This window comes from Ursus americanus, chromosome 29, assembly GCF_024610735.1.
Source record: "Ursus americanus isolate L20-20 chromosome 29, mUrsAme1.1.p, whole genome shotgun sequence".
Taxonomy (NCBI): Eukaryota; Metazoa; Chordata; class Mammalia; order Carnivora; family Ursidae; genus Ursus; species Ursus americanus.
In genome coordinates, this window is record NC_142155.1 from 789,663 (window position 1) to 806,075 (window position 16,413).

The 16,413-nt window shown below is 39.8% G+C and overlaps 1 long non-coding RNA gene across 8 annotated transcripts in view; it reads right to left on the reverse strand.

Annotated features, from left to right (window-relative positions):
- LOC123797514 (uncharacterized) overlaps positions 1-16,413 on the reverse strand; it is a 136,247-nt gene that overhangs the window by 78,224 nt on the left and 41,610 nt on the right. For all 8 annotated transcript variants that reach the window (XR_015722221.1, XR_006780971.2, XR_015722217.1 and 5 more), the window contains 2 exons: positions 8,578-8,677; positions 8,125-8,248 (listed from right to left, as the gene is read on the reverse strand). This is a non-coding gene — a long non-coding RNA (uncharacterized LOC123797514). The remainder of the gene's footprint in view (positions 1-8,124; positions 8,249-8,577; positions 8,678-16,413) is intronic.

The window sequence follows — 16,413 nt, forward strand, 5'->3', positions numbered from 1 at the left end:
GGAACACAGCCACACCCATTCGATTATATTTTGTCTCTGGCTATTTTCACACTAAGGCAGAACTGACTCGTTGCAACAGGGACTGAATGTCCACAAAGCCTAAAATATTTGCTATCTGTCCTTTTCCATAAAATGTTTGGTGACCCCCTTCGCTAGAAAGAAGACAATATTTTACTTGGAGCTGCTCTCTGACTTCTCTGATTCTGAAAAGGCCACCCCCTACTCTCATGAAACACTCAGAATGAACTCCCTCTAGTCTGGACTCAGCCTGTGCCTGCCTAATGCAATCCAGGCAAAGAAAAACACAGGTGTCAATAGGGCACTGAACTAGAGAGGAAGGCAGCTGATTAAAGATAAATTGTCTATTGCAAGTATTAAAATCATTAATATTCATTGCATAGACTTTGGAAAATATAAAAAGTGTGATGAAGAAGATAAAAATTAATTACACGACTCAGCATTTTTTAAAAGACTATTTATTTTAGAGAGAGAGAGAGAGCTCTAGTGTGGGGGGAGAGGCAGAGGGAGAAGGAGAAAAAGAATCCCAAGCAGACTGTCCTCTGAGCACAGAGCACTACATGGGGCTCACACTCAGGTCACCAAGATCATGACCTGAACTGAAACCAAGAGTCCGTCACTCAACCGACTAGGCCACCCAGGGTGCCCCTTTTTTCTTTTTAAGATTATTTATTTTTTTAGAGGGAGAGAGAGAGAGTAAATATTTTAATTATACAAACACACATATAATTTTTACTTTTCCCAAAATGAGTTTATACCATGCATACTGTTATGTAACTTACCTATTGAACTGCTTTCTAACCTAAATATTCTATAACATATAGTTTTCCTAAGGGTATTATAGTGGCTATTGGAATAATAATTCAAATTTAAATAATTAATATTTATCTGAATCAAGTTGGTCTTACCCAAAATTTATTGAATGCTTTCCATATGCCAGATACTCCATTAAGTGTTGGAGACAAAATAATGAAGAGGAGACCTATCTGCTTTTAGAGAGCTTAAATTCTGGAAGGGAAGCCATGGAACTAGTGAATAGGAAAATAAATAAAACAACCGCAAATCATGATCAATGTTACACCAGAAAGAAGGGACAGCAGAGAAAACTTACATGGAGGTGCGTTATGGAGGCCAACCAGAGAAAGCCTCTCTGGGAAGGTGAAATTTTAGCTGAGCCCTGAAATGAGAAGAAACTAGCCATGCCAAGAATGAGGGAAGAGCATTCTATGCAAAGGAAACACCCAATGCAAAGACCCTAAAGATTCAAAAGAAGCTTGTTCAAGGGGCCAAAGATCAGCATGGCGGGAGATGAATGAGTACAGACAAGAGTATCATAAAATATGATCAAGGGTAGACAGGAGATTAACCCTTTGGGGTATACAATGAAACCCTACTCAGCAATACAAAAGAATGGCCCCCGGGAACAAACAAGATAGATAAATCTCAAAATCATTATGTGGCTTGACAGAAACCAGACACAAAAGGGGTGATACCATTCACTTCTATTTATATGAAATTCTAGACAAGCAAAATTCTCTATCATGATGGAAATCATGGTAACAGTCCCTTAGTTAGGGAGTAGGGCAGTGGTTAATTGAGAAAGGTATTTTCCTGGGGTAGCAGAAATATTTTATATTGTGATACAGGTGCGTGTGATAGAGGTGAATACATTTGTCAAAATTCATCAAGTTATGCACTCCTACCTGTGCATTTACTGTAAGTTTCATTTCCATATAAAATGAAAACCAAACAACAAAGGACACACATACACAAGTGAGAATAGATAGGACCATTTCTTGCAGGGACTCTGAAGCCATGGTGCAAGTTTAGACTTTGCTTTAAGCACAACAGAAAGCCCCAAGACAGTTTTAAGGAGTGGAATGACATGATCTGATTTATGGTTGAAGATCAGTGTTGCTGCTATTGAAGAATGTATTGGAGGAGGACAACTAGTTAGGGAGTGTGACAGTAGTCCAGGTAAGAGATGAAGGTGGGGAGAAGTGTGAGGGCAGGCCAAATCAGCCCCTTCCTAAGTGAAATTCGTTCCGCATCTTTTTTGTACTATTTCCATTATAAGCCATGCTGCAAGAATCATCCTTACAGATCCATGTCTGAGCACATTTATGGTTATGTGCTTGGATTAAATACATTCTTAGAGGCTGAAATGCTACAAGAATGGGAATGAACATTTTTATTTAGATACAGGTCATCAGCTCACCCAAAAATCAGCAGGATAAGCATGAATATCCATGTCCCTGAATCTCCAAACTGGCCATTCATGATAATAATAATAAGCCTATTAAGCTAGAGAATAGCTGCTAGCTGTTATTAGAAATTACAATTTTTATTACTACAAAATTTGAGTTTTTTCATATAGTTTCAGGCGTTTGAATTTAAGTTTCCAGTAACCCATTTATTTTCTTTGGAAGGTAAACATTCTTTAATAACTCTCCATGTTACTGATATTGTTTAAGACTTAAGCTAAAGCAGATCCCTATTTCTGAGCCTTGTAATGGAGTTTTATGAATTTCTTCCAACAAAGAGACAGAACTGTACACTATAAATGCATCAGATAGCCAAGTTCCATTTCCCTACGGAGATTTATTTTAGCATACCGTCCTGGGTCGGCTATTTGAGCTCCCAGTGAGTCAGTCTTCTAGCTGGGTCAGCACCCTTCAGCAGGATCTGTGTGAATGTTTTCTGTTTCTTTCTCTCTTCTCATTGTTATACTGAGATACTGAGATAGCACCAAGAGAGGTCGGATGGTAACTTGCATGAAACTCCAGCAAGCCTTTATCTGTCTTGTTTTCTATGCCTCAAGAGCCATTGGTAAAATGAAGTTTGTTTTAATGACGGAACCCTTGAAGCAACTCCTCTAGAAAGTATTGTTTCTGAGCATTTGCTTCTCCACTGTTGATGTCATTAGAATCTGTGAATTGAACTGGGATCCAGTTTTCTCGTGTGCTCTCCAATGTTTCTCTCTCCAAATCCCTTTCTTTTCAATATTGATGCATTCTCATTGGTCAAAGCTATTTGTCAGTGCACATTCCTCTGCAAATGATATGCAGATTTACAATAAAATTGTGGTAAAACTATTGTCTGCATTCCTACCTGACTTTTATTAAAGAAATTTTCGTATAAGTTTCATGTTTGTGTGGCAGTATGTATCATACTTTTTTTTTAGTATGGGTTTGTGTCCCCAAAAGTTTGAAAGCCAATGAATTAGCAGGGCAAGGAGGATTTGTTCATAGCAGCACTGTCCACAATAGCCAAACTGTGGAAGGAGCTGAGATGCCCTTCAACAGATGAATGTAAAGAAGATGTGGTCCATATATACAATGGAATATTACTCAGCCATCAGAAAGGACGAATACCTACCATTTGCATCGACATGGATGGAACTGGATGAGATTATGCTAAGTGAAATAAGTAAAGCAGAGAAAGAAAATTATCATATGGTTTCACTAATTTGTGGAACGTAAGGGATAGCAGAGAGGAAAAGGAAGAGAAAAATGAAGGGGGGGAAACAGAGAGGGAGATGAACCATGAGAGACTATGGACTCTGGGAAATAAACTGAGGGTTTCAGAGGTGAGGGGGTGGGGGGGTTGGGCTAGCCCAGTGAAAGGTATTAAGGAGGGCACGTATTGCATGGAGCAGTGGGTGTTACACGCAAACAATGAATCATGGAACAGTACATCAAAAGCTAATGATGTACTGTATGGTAACTAACAGGTCATAATGAAAAAATAAAATAAAATAAAATAAAATAAAATAAAATAAAATAAAATAAAATAAAATAAAATAAAATAGGAGTTGCTGCAAGAACTAAAAAAATAGAAATGGAGAGCTACAGCCCAGCTTGGAGGGCTAGCCATTAGTAGAAGTGCGCTGGCTAGCAGAACACGTGATTGCCTCCTGAGCTCCCACTGGCTGCCTAAGAGCAGTCCCAGCTGCAGCCAAAGGTAAGGAGCAGGGAGAATTCATGACAACAGTAGCAGGTAGCTCTGTTGGGAACGGTCTCTCCCCGGCCATGCAGGTTGGACAGCTAAAGCCCTGCTGTCAGCTGAGAGAGAGCAAATGACAGAGCTTAGGAGCAGAGTGTGTTAAAGCTTTAAGAGACTTTGGAAGCCATGGAACCCTCATTTTATATCCTCGCCAAGAAGGGTGCGTGAAAACCTCCTGGTGTCCAGGCATGGCTTGAGAGCTTCTTTCCCTTTCTCCCTCTACTCCTCCACTAGATAATCCTGCCTGACATGAGGGATTGGATAGGCTAGAAGTATGCTGGCATTCTCAATATTGGGACCTCTCCATTCTACATAAAGCTAATCAACATGAGGTCTTTCCCAAGCTGAAACTTGCCCATGATTACCAAATGATATACGGTTGTTTGCGATATAGATAATGTTCCAATGGGGACCTCACTAAATATCCTCTAAAAACTCCTATTATACAAGACCTCTGGCTGAACTTCAACCCTCTGCTAAGGAGTGAAAAAGAGTGGTGCTGTATCTGCTAACTCCCTCCCCAGCTCTACTCCAAATGCTGGAATCGTTAGGCAAATTATCCTATTTACCTTGTAAAAAGTTGGACAAAGTGAGGCATCAACCTCTAGAAGAATGTAATTAATTAAAGATAACTGGGTTGATTGAATTTAATATCCAACTCTGGAGTGCCTACAAAAAGGACAAGGTGACCATCTATTATTAAGTTCTTAGTAGCTTTTGGCTTTCTTTCTAACAGATGTTTTCCTGTGTTGGTCAATAGTATCCTACGGGTTATAAAATAAAGAAAGAAGTCTGAACCATTGATTGGCAAATTTCCCAAACTTAGGTCAGCCTCAAGTATATGAGAAATGGTGCTACAGTGAGGGCAAATACCGAAAAAAATAAATAAATAAAATCAATTTGATTTTAAAAATCTATTTTAGTTTGGCTGGATGCTGCCTGAACTCCCACTGCAGAGAACGACAGTCAGCGTACAGTTCCAGACATCGATATAAAGAAGTGTTTATCTCATAGTCCTGCACGGTCTGTTTAGATTTGCCATGTAAACTGCTGTTAATCCAGGAGAGTTGTTCTGTGTTTGCCCATGGTATTTGCCCTTAGAGCTCACACTCTAATTGCAAATTTTTTTTAATGAGAAGACTGAAAATCTATCCTGACCAACATTTTCCAAATATTAAGTGTGATTACAGAAGTACTGAGACTTTCTAAAAAAACAGACATGCCATAACTTACACATCTCAATGAAGCCTTTTGGAAGATTGCAAATATCATCTAACTCTATTTTCCTTGCTCAGAATATAACGAGTTTTGTTTTGTTTCGTTTTTGCTTCTTATAGTCGTATTATCTTGGGCAAGTATTTTAAGCTCTCAGAGCCTCCATTTTCCCATCAATGAAATGGAGATTTGTCCCACAGATGTCTACCAGTGGAATGCAAATGCAGCATCATTTCAAAAATCTTTTTGAGGATTAATAAAATAATACATGCAAAGTGTCCAACATAGCAACTAGCTCATAGTATCCCACGGAAGCCATGGAAGATGTCATTAGGCTTTATGAACATGGCTCCTTCTACAAGACATAAACCTCACTCTTTCATCTGAAATAAAGTCCTCAGAAGTGAAAACAAAAAATGAAAATCCAAAGTTCATCATTCTGCCCACCCATCGGCGCTGCCCCCTTCTGTCCATTCCCTGAAGTACAAACAGTTTGCGGGGCGAGGGGTAAGGGGAGGGCATCCACCTAATATTTCTGCTTAAGGACCTTTTCAACATGCGATGCATTTAGAATCCTTTTTTTCATTTCGGTTCCAGTATAGTTAACATACAGTGTTATATTGGTTTCAGGAGTACAATATAATGATTCAACAATTCCATACATCACCCAGTGCTTATTGGTACAATTAGAATTCTTGATAATCTGGCCTCTACCCACTCAGCCTAACCTCCATGCTAAGAATCTTATCGCTGTTCAACCATCTCATGCCTTTTTTGGGTTTGAACACAATTCCTCTCTGTTTGCAATGTCTGTCCCTGATTCTCCATCCCGCAACTCCCATGTCACCGCACTTCTTTTTCCCACTTCTTCAGGGCACGTTTATTCTCTTTCCTGCTGTGCTCTGGTACCACATTTGTACTCTTGCTGTGTTGAAATTACGTGCTTGTACAGGCATCCCCATCAACCGAGTATACGATAGTGCCCCAGAGTCGCGTCCGTGGGAGACAGTATTGTTCGGAGATTCAGAGCACACACGCTAGGGTGGAACACACCTGGGCTCTTGCCCTATCTGAGCGTGGGTGGTCTACTTAACAACTCTAAACCTGTTTGCTCATCTGGAAAATAAGGATCCTACTGGTACCTCCTTTGTAGGCTTATTGGGAGGATGAAGCGAAATGATGGACATTCAACACTTCATTTCATAACATCTAATAACTGTTAGATGCTCTGGTTGTTTATTGTTTGTTTGTTGTTTATTTATTCCGTGAGGCTTTACAGTAGCTAGGGCCTAGAATATAGCAGGTGGTTAGTTAAAGTGGAACGAATGAATGAATGGCAACTCAAAAAAAATCTGAGATACATCTCCTTATATTTAAGAAGTTTTTTAAAAAGGTACATTTCATGATTCACCTGAAGGACATGCTGAAGTAGCTTACAGTTCCTACACTGAGAGATACGACAGAAGAGATGTGACAGAATCATCTTTGGGAGAAAGATGGTTCACTTAAAAAAGTATACTTGTTGGAATTTTCATGTTGTTATGATTTAGGTATGACTCAACCAAAGTGTTACTTTTCTGAAAAGTTGCTCCTATGACTCCTAAAGGCTTCACAGAGAAAGGCCTTCCCGTGGAAAAATTTGATTGCAAAAGTATACTAAAGGAGGCAACAATCCCATCTCCAGGCTCAGAGCTATAAGAGCCATCCTCGGACTAATTGGTCTTTTTGTTGCCACAGTGTCCTCCAGTGTTTTATAGCTTATGGGTACTGCTGGATACCTTAACGGAAAGCTAGGTACCTGCCTAATGAGTCCCTAACCTGCGATTATACCTAAGAACCCTGGTCCGAGATTCGTACTGATGTACACAATACCATAGGAGTGACAGGAAGACAGACAGGGATAGAAACCTCTGGTTCTTCTATTGTTTTGCATTATTCCAAGAGTTCTGTTAGAAATGTGAGAATATGGGTCCCTCTTATTTTATGCTTTGCTGTTTTACAATGGGACATGGTTTAATGGGGTTTATCTGCATTATTATTATTACTATTATTCATACTTTTTAAACAAAGCCTCACCCTGTAAATTTTAATACATTACATCTTGGATTTTTCTTTAAAAATGTTAAAGACTTTTTTAAAGAGCAATTTCAGGTTCAATTAAGAAAAGGTACAGAAATTTCCCACACATGCATAGCCTCCCCCGTTAACAATCTCCCCCACCAGAGTGGCACATTTGGTATAAGTGATGAAGTCTACATTGACACATAATCACCAAAAAGTCCATAGCTTACATTAGGATTCAGTCTTAGTACTGTGCATTTTATGGTTTGGACAAATCTACAATGGCATGTATCCGTCACTGTAACATCATACGGAGTATTTTCGCTGCCTTAAAAATCTTACGCTCCATCTATTCATGCCTTCCCCTGCCAAACCCCTCCTTTAAAATTTTTACTCTATTCCTGTGGCTTCTCCTATTCTACTGTCTCTTCATGCACACACTTGTTTCTTCACTGGGAGACAGGATATGGTGTCACCTTTGTTCTGTATATGCAGCAGGCAATGTTTTAAAGATTTGTGTTCTGTCCCTTTCTCTAGCAATATGTTTCGGGGCAAGTCTGCATTCTTTACGAGTCTGGCCCTAAAACTCCATAGATTGCAATTATTCTTAGAGTCTGGTTATGCATCAAAAGATCTCTCTCCTTTTTTTTTTTTTTACCCCCAAATATGGTGCCTAAAATGAAGAGTTGCTAGGTTGTTCACACACTGTGCTTTGAGGAACAGCTTTTCACAGATGCGAGGGCATAAAAATGACGGGCTGTTATCTTGTAGCCTGAAACTCCACTCTCTGAACACATGAAATATGGATATTAAATCAAGCTGTACCTGGTTTCCTCCATATGAATCCTTCCAAGTTCTTGACCTCTGTCCTCTTGCTGTTTCGTTTTAGGCAGAATTCTAGTGTCAAGGTGGGGATGGGGGGATCCATGGCCTCATGGACAAGCTTCTTCTATAGTTTTGTAAATTCAGGGATGACAGAAAACAGTAAAAACAAGTGTAGCGATGATATGGTCAAACAGATAAACATACTTATTCAATGTGAACTGTTTCACTCATTTGCAATGACATCATTGAAAGCTGACAAGCAGGACTTCTAATATTAATATGTAATAAATTATGAAGGAAAATAAATTCTATATGAGATACCAATTATCTCTGGTAATTAGGTAATGTTCACTGCTATCAAGAAAAACAAAAACACAAAAATTATAATGTGGCTCAAACACTATTTCTCATTCATGTACAGTCAGATGAGTATTCCTGATCAACGGGGCTCACCTCAGGGCACTGATCCGGGGTCCTGGGCTCCTTCCATACTGTGGCTCCCCCAGCTTTAACACACAACTTCCAATGTTGCCGTACTCCTCTGCATCACTTCCTGTGAAGGAAAAGAGCATAGAGAATCCGTCACGGGAGGTTTTTTATGCACCACGCTCAGAAATGCTACATATCGCTGCTATTCCTTCCGCTGACTACAACTCAGTCCCCTGGCTACACTTTAGTATAAGACAGTCTGGGAAATGCCACCTGGCTGTGTGCCCTGGAGAAGGAGGAAAAGCTTGTGCTGACCATCTAGAAGTCTTTACCGCCACTAGCATACCTTCAATAAGAACATCTTCAAAAACTGCCTTCACAGGTAATTTGACAAGATCGCAAGACAGGTGGGTTATTGATATAAAGAGGCCTTTCCGTTAGAAAAAAAAAAACTCATATTTTTATTATGTTCTGAAAATGTTGTCAGCCCTTTCAGTCCCTGGAATTGTCTTACCATTCTGGTTAGAAGCAATATAGTAAAAGGAAGTCATATACACCTGGATTTTCCAACGTCACACAGAAAGGAAAGCAGAAACAGTAACCAAACCCACATCTGTCAAAGTCCAGACCATCAAACTCTAGAGGATTCAGCCTCTTATTGGCTACACTGGGTCTAGTCCAAACCCTGGTAGAACAGCCACAGCACTATGAGGACACAAAACAAAGAGGAAAGAAGCAAGAATTCTGCAGTATGAGTCATAAAAACTCTCAGGAACAGGTAACTTGTGTTCTTTCCAGTGACTCCTGCATAAGTAACAATTATTCCAAGTTCTTTTTAACGACACTTATCCAGTCAAGACCACTTACATCCATCCTGGGGATAAATGTACACTTTTCGGAGGTTAATTATTTCAGAACCTGACACACAATTCTCACTAAGATTTCACTAATTGGCTCCCAGGGGGCCCAACCACCCACAAGAAGATTACTTTACTTTCTAGGGTCACCTCTGTAACCAAGTTCTATTTATACAAGTTTTATTTCTAGCATTAAAAACTTGTATTTCAAAATCAATTTTGTATGTGTTCTTTGAGGTATGTTAGCAAAATAGAAGAGTGACATTTTTATGCTGGAATTTACTGAGTGCTTCCTATCTATCTCTGATGCCGGTTCTCGAGCAGAAGCCTCTCTCTCTTCCGTGCTCTGCTGTGTTAGTTTATCAGTTTTGAAAAGCACTTAGAAAATCAGAAAAATATTCAATATCATTTACATATAATCAATAATATATGTTTTCTAAACACAAGGGTTTCTGTGATTCAAGAATTGGGATTAATTTTCCTGAAGAAAAAAATACATGATGAATTAAAGACACATCTTCAGCTGCCCACCTGATTGTGAGCGGTTTTTTGGGCATCCATTAAGTGAAGACATCATAACACATTGAACATAAGAAGAAAGGACATATTTGCCCCCGTGAGGCAAAGGTGGGGTGGTAATATATTCACCCAATATGAACCAAGAATATCTACTAAGCAATAAATAACAAAGAGTAAATCCTCTCTTAAGAGGCAATAAATCAACAAATGATCGATCTTATAGGATGGCAGCTTAAAGAAGTATTTGCTTTTAGGTTAGATTATGAATCTCTAGAAAGGAATTATTTAACTGATATTCATTCATATGCCCTTGATACATTATTAAACAAAACAGTTAAGAAAGCTAATTAGAAATCTAATAATCTGGGGCACCTGGGTGGCTCAGTCGTTAAGCATCTGCTTTCAGCTCAGGGCGTGATCCCAGGGTCATGGGATCGAGCCCCGCATTGGGCTCCCTGCTCCACTGAGCTTCTTCCTCTCCCACTCCCCCTGCTGTGTTCCCTCTCTCGCTGGCTGTCTTTCTCTCTGTCAAATAAATAAATAAAATCTTAAAAAAAAAAAAAAAGAAACCTAATAATCTGCTTTAATATTTAGAATTCATAAGACTGAGTAAATAAAGCAATATGAGAATATAACAATTAATTCCATAAGTATATAAGTTAAAAAAGAAGAAACCCCATTAATGAGAATTATTCTTTCCGAGGATTGACTCATAAAAATGTTTTAAAAATCCCTTTGATTTAGCAAAAGTGGGTAAAAAACTCCCAGATAACTTCAGTTTCTGTATGCTTTTTTTCTTTGAGTGAAAAAAGAAAAGCTGGTTCCTGATCCTACTGCTCTCGGATGATCCTTCAGAGAAAAGGTATTTTTAAGAAATGATCCACAAAGGAAAACCAACGGAAGTACATTTCAATCCCCCAAAAGCAGAACCTTAATAAAATACTTTAGCAGGAAACTTCATTTAGTCATATTATAGCATAGTGTTGATATCATCAGCCAGTGCTGACGAGCATTCTAACTACAGATCTAAACCAAAATTAAAAATACAAATTACTCTTTAGGTAAAAGAATTATTTTACCAAATGAACGAGGGAAACCTAGGCCTAAGTTACATAGCAATCGGAATATGCCTAAAAAAGAAAGTGGTGATCAAGTAAAGTTGGAAAGCAGCTGTGCTCTTGGTCTAAAATCCCTTTCAAAATATAATGTTACCAAACTGACAGGAAATCAGTTTGTTTTTATTCCCACTGTCTTGATTCTACAATGAACAATTTGTACTCTAAATTTAAAATGATTGGGAGCAATGTGGTAAAGATGACACACTCCTGGACCAAGCCCACATGCACCATCTATTGCTCCCCAGCTGTGTGACCGTGGGCAAGTCCTTGTAACCCTTTAGGTCTTGCCCCTGACACCATATGTACTCGAGGGCTCTCCATCTCCCCTGCTGCGTCCTGCTGTCCATCATTCTGCTCTCAGGGTTCTGACAGGCTAATGACCCGAAGATGCTGGCTGACTGCAGTAGGGTGAGTCTGGAAGATGGGTGGTCACCCAAGAGAGCTCTGGAGGAAAACCATGTTGGATGAGGTCTTTGAAAGTCTTTAGAAACGACAGCTCATGCATTTCCAGAGTCATAAATTGTCACACAAAGCCAATGATCTCATTTTAATGATATTTGTTATTGAAAGAAATATGGATAACAACTTGTCTTAAAATCATTTCATGATGTTGTGGTAAATAATATCAAGCCAGCCTGGAGTGCTGGCATTTTACACTGCCTTTAAATATTAACAAACAAACAAAAAAGAGACCTCTTGATCTTCTCTGAATAAAAACAGGTGGAATTGCAAAATCATTATATCTATGCGAAAATAAAGAGTACATCTCCATTTCTATCCTGAAGTACAGTGCCATGTTTGCAAAATTATTTTTATTTTGTATGTACCCTGTAGTGCTCAACATTTTAATTGCTACTTCCTCAATAAAATTATTGGAAATCTTCCATCTTGCCATTAGCACTTGCAAAATAACTGTTAACAATATGTTATCCAGACACAGAAACTTTATAATTAACGTTGGAATAGTCTTCAAAGTCTAGTGACTAAAATATATCCTATAAAAATTACTGGACTTCATTCAATGCTGTTCTGCCATTTTAAAGTTCAATAAATGTGTTGAGAGGGAGATATTTGGCAACCCAAGTTGGGCAGTCTGGCAGCGAGACCTGAGATGCTGGAAGTTTTGATTTCTGTTGTGCAGTAAATATACCGAAGGCCTCCAGGGTTTCAGTGTAACCCCTGAACAGCGAAAGGAGATCTGACCAAAAGCAACTCCCAGCGGGAATCCGAACAGTCATTCGGGGCTATATTCCCACCTTGTCAGTTGCTGAGGCTCTGGGACAGGTTCCATTTAAGCAATAAAACACAACAGGCCATGTATATTTCTGGGTGATTATAGCATAACTCAGATTGTCTTATAAGTCATGAGGCTGAAGGCCAAGTGTCTTAACTCCATGAGAAGTGCAGTATTGGCCCTGAAACACAGTGCCTGAAGTGTCTTATTGCTGTCAAGAAATGGAATTTCTACAGTACATTAAGAAAAGGAAAACACTTAGCACAGTGGATTTAAAATAACCATGGCTATGACATCACTGACAGCTAATCAAAACTCTAATTGCAACCAGAGTTCTGAGGCTATTGTATAAAAGGTCTTAACAGACACAGCCATGGATACAAGGAAGAATGATGCCTAGGCCTGTACTCCAGTAGCACAGGGTCCCGAAGCAAGAATGGAATAGGTGGACAGATTTCAGACGATCTCTTTAGCTGTGACTTGGTAACGTTGTCGTTAACTTGCCTTGAGCAATTAAGCCCCCCCCCCCGAAAAAAAAACCAAAAAAAAAAAAAAAAAGGCAAGTGGTGCAAACACTTCTTGAATATTTTTCAGTTGCAATCTTCATGTTCCTACAGTTAACTATTTCTTTGAACAATTAAGAGATTAGACAGCATAAATGGGAACAAAAATCCAGTTTAGATACCTTAGAAGAGATGAAAGATTACAATGAACCGAGAAGAGTTTGGGGGTCACATGTTGCTCATGATCCGTGCAAGGAATTTCTAGTGTTATTCAGTTGAAGTTGTCCAAAAGGATTGAAGCCACTATGTGGTCATAAGGACCCAGTTCAGATTTTACATCTGAAACTGCCTAACACCACAAAGTGGAACGCTCATTTCAAGGCCCAGTTAACAGCCTCAATAAATTTAGCTCTGCCAAAGCACACACGGAGAGGCATGTTCAGAAGGTGCCACAGGGAGGCATATAACATCATAAATGAGAGCGAAAAAAGAGCGTGTCTCAGGAGTCAGAGGATTTGTGCTTAATGATCTTCTGGGTCACCATGGATAAGTATTTAATTTTTGTGGGCTTCAGTTTCCTCCCAGTGGACTCTCCTCGGGCTCTGGTGACAGGCATTGCTTCCTCAGGCTCGAAAGGAAGCTACTCTGCCATTTCCTGAAAGTTCACTGACAAAGTCATAAAGAGGCAAAACACTCTTAAAGGGAAGCTGCCTTTGACACGTCGTGGGCACACGTGTATATCCGTAAACAGAAGTTACATAAGAACTTTGCCGTCAGCCGCAGCAACGATAACCTTAGAGATAAGCAAATACTAACACACTCTTACATAAGATTTTGGAGCAACAAATTCTGCATGTTCTGTGGGTGAAAACGAGTAGCAGTTTGTCCCACCAAGGAGCACACGTAAGTTCTGGAACAAAGGCCCCACAGAACCATGTTTATCTCTTCCTTCTGAATTTATTGGAATTGTTTACCTATATCATACCCGTCAGCCATGGTAAGAGTAATTGTATGCTACCTGTGACAAAGTATTTCTAATAGTTTTGTTTAAATATATTTCTAATGATCTTTATTTATATCACTCTGGCTTCCTTTGGAATGAAAAAAAAAAGTTAAATGAGTAACCAAATGGCTAACTTAGATATAAGTAAAATTTTAATTTCTTAAAAATATTATACTCTTATTTTTATGAAATGGAGCAAACGATTATTTTATTAGGTCAAAATTTTATATATTGAGATTTTTAAATTTAGCTTTGTTCAGCCGATCCATTTAAGATGGTTAAGAATCCTGCTTCTGGGGTGCCTGGGTGGCACAGTCGTTAAGCGTCTGCCTTCAGCTCAGGGCGTGATCCTGGCGTTCTGGGATTGAGCCCCCCATCAGGCTGCTCGGCTGGGAGCCTGCTTCTTCCTCTCCCACTCCCCTGCTGTGTTCCCTCTCTCGCTGGCTGTCTCTCTGTCACATAAATAAATAAAATCTTAAAAAAAAAAAAGAATCCTGCTTCTGCAGTTAAATATATATTTTAGTTTAACTTGAAGTGAGCTGCATTTCTAAATTCCAATTTAACCAATGATCCTGTAACAGACCTTTCATAATTGAAAATTTTCACAATTACAATAACCTCTGTCTTTGATAAAAGAACTAGATTCCAAGATACATTCAATTAACGACAGCATCTAAAATATTGTCCCAATTTCCAAGCTTGTCACTGAATAAATTTAATAAAACATGCTCCATTAACATCACTGTTAAAAGGGTGTGGTGTCCTGTACAAATGACATACTATGCAGAGACATAAGCACTAGGGTCTAATGAGCAGCTGGTAACACATTAAGTCAGGGCCAGGAGGAACGATATTCTCTTTTCCTGTACACGACGCAATAAATCAGTGCGAAGCTGCTTTCAAAGCACATGCTACGTATCTTCAAGAAGAGTGTAACTCGGTGTCACCTTTGAAGTGGCCTACCTGTGAACACACGTGGGCTGCCACAACATGGCCAATTCCCAATCACCTGAACTAGTAAATGGCCTAGATATATTAACAAAACAGCCCTCTTACTTTAGACATTGTTTGTAACATACTTGTTAGAGAGGGGTTACTGGGTTGTTCAGGACACTTGGCTAACGGATCCGAAACAGGCATGTTCTTCCCCAACAATCACCCCTCCTCTCTGGCTCCTGCTGAGACACAAGTGCTAGCATGCACGTACGTAACACGGAAGCAAAGTGCAAAAAGCTAGGCGTTCTGTTTGTTATTCTTTTCCTTTTTTTTTTTTTTTTTTACGATTTTATTTATTTATTTGACAGAGAGAGAGACAGCCAGCGAGAGAGGGAACACAAGCAGGGGGAGTGGGAGAGGAAGAAGCAGGCTCCCAGAAGAGCAGGGAGCCCAATGCGGGGCTCGATCCCAGAACCCTGGAATGACACCCTGAGCTGAAGGCAGATGCTTAACGACCGAACCACCCAGGCGCCCCTCTGTTTGTTTTTCGTTGGCTTAGCTCTGCCCAATCACCTCCGGTGCAAAGCGAAGATAAAAATTAGGTTGGATTGTGTATGTAGCATCATTAAGCAACTAAGTAGAGCCTCCTCTTATCCCCAACCCCTAATCCATATTAGGCTCTTAGCATCTTCTGGCCAGTCATCTGGTCCAGAAATGAAAGTGATGACTGAGAAGCAGAGGCACACCTTGATGGAGCAACAAGAGAGCATTTGGCCTTCTCACTGCCCCAGCAGCACAATGGAGGACCACAGAAGAGAGTGTGTGAGCACGAACACAATCACTCTGATCATCAGACCCCAGTTAGTCATCCCAGACCGAACAAGTGGCTGAGCAACTCTTCTTTACTTGGGGAAGGGTGGGGAAGAGGCTGAGCAGACAGGGGCTGGAAGCATGTAAGATTCTCCCTCTCTCTGCTTCCATGTGCTGGGAAATGGGAACAAACTATGGGATTTTTTAAAAGTGATGTATTAGGTGGGGCTAAAAGGAAGTCTGTTTGCCAAGGATGTCCTCTGAGGAGTAGCTTCAAGGAAGAGAACACAAGGAAGGAGGTAGTTGTGGGGTGGGCAAGGCATCTCATCGAGGTCTACGGACTATAAAACACCAAGTGGAGAAGCCTGCTGATGGCTCATCACTCACTGAAATCTCCTTTCCCCAACAACCCATATTCTCCATGTAGCAAAGAGACAGTGAAATATAACTTTGTACCACATGGGGTAGGAGTGGGGAGTGACAAACCACTTGTCCCACAAAGCCTGTCTGCTATATAATCACTGAAATGATGTAACTTAAATCTCTCTCTCCAGATGAGCAAATCAAATAAGGAAAAGAAGAGAGGCTAAAAAAGATAGAAATAAAGTATCAAAGAAGAAAAGAAAACAAATAGCTTAAAAGAGCTGCTAAGAGATGAACCAACCCTTGAGTAGTTAGCATGACAGACATTATAATAGATTGAACGGTGTTCCCCTAAAGTTCATGTCCACAGAACCTTGTGAATGTGACCTTATTTGGAAATAGGGTCTTTGCAGATAAAATCAAGATAAGATGAGGTCATAGAGAGCAGAGTGGGCCTATATCCAATATGACGGGTGTCCTTATAAAAAGAAGGAAATTTGGACACCGACATACAGGG